Genomic DNA, 1,062 nt, shown 5'->3' with positions numbered 1-1,062 from the left:
CTGGTTGTGTTGGATGCTTATGACACACCAGCCCAAGTCCCTTTGCTAAGAAGACTCCTTGGACTATTTCCCAAGAAACCGCCACATACATCCCTTTACAAGGCACCCCTTCCCTATGTACTCCCCATCTGTGTTCTGTTTGACCAGCAAAGAAATAGTAAACGTCCTCTATTAAAAAAAAAAAAAATACACACACCAGTTTCAGAATGGCACTCCTGGGGTCTTGGCTGCCAGCTTGGTCCAGGAGCACATTGTCAGCACCCTGAGGCCAGGCAGCACCCTGACACGCATCCACTGCCCAGGTTCCAGTTGATGCTCTCCTGGGAGACAACACCTTCCTTTCCAAAATGTTTACTTTTCGCTCAGAACAATGATGGATAGGTCTTCATTTGACTCACTACCTGAACAATCAGCTTCTTACATTCTTTCTCCAAAGCAGAACTCACTCACATCAAGTTTGTGTCGAGTCCCCAGCACTCTTTCTTGCATTAAAAAACAGTAAGATATCACCCAACTCTGGCCTGAAAGTTCTTCTGGAATATCTTGTGGTATCACCATTTCTAGGTAACCTAGGAATAGTCAGAATTGACTTAATCAGCCAAATATAAAACCTGTTCAATACTGCCCGTGCAGGAGTCAAATTCTGAAGGATTTAAAACTTAATAAATTACAGTTCAGTGTTGTATTAGCGAGCTGACTTTGTTCCAGCCCTTCTTCCTGTTGAAACTCTCAGGTTTGTTTCAAGTTGGAACCTGCCAAGTTGCATCTTGTCATTTTTCGTATTCACATGAGAGACCAAGCCCTATTTCACTCTTGTTTAAATTTTTATTATCATAGTTAGTAGTAATAAGCCAATAGAAATAAGATAACGAAGGGAAAAGCTCCGGATAAATAACTTCTTCCTTATGAATTAAAACACGTGCAGACACCTGTGTCAGTTACCACCTCCCCACATCCTGTCCTGCTGTACAAATAGTTACACAAAACAGTCCACAGAACAATGTGAGCAGCTGATAACCCTGAGCTGGGCAAAGGGCCCCAGTTGCGTGAAGTCTCAGGCTG

The sequence above is a fragment of the Balaenoptera acutorostrata genome, chromosome 18 (assembly GCF_949987535.1).
Source record: "Balaenoptera acutorostrata chromosome 18, mBalAcu1.1, whole genome shotgun sequence".
NCBI classification, from domain to species: domain Eukaryota; kingdom Metazoa; phylum Chordata; class Mammalia; order Artiodactyla; family Balaenopteridae; genus Balaenoptera; species Balaenoptera acutorostrata.
Note: the sequence above shows the minus strand (reverse complement) of the source record.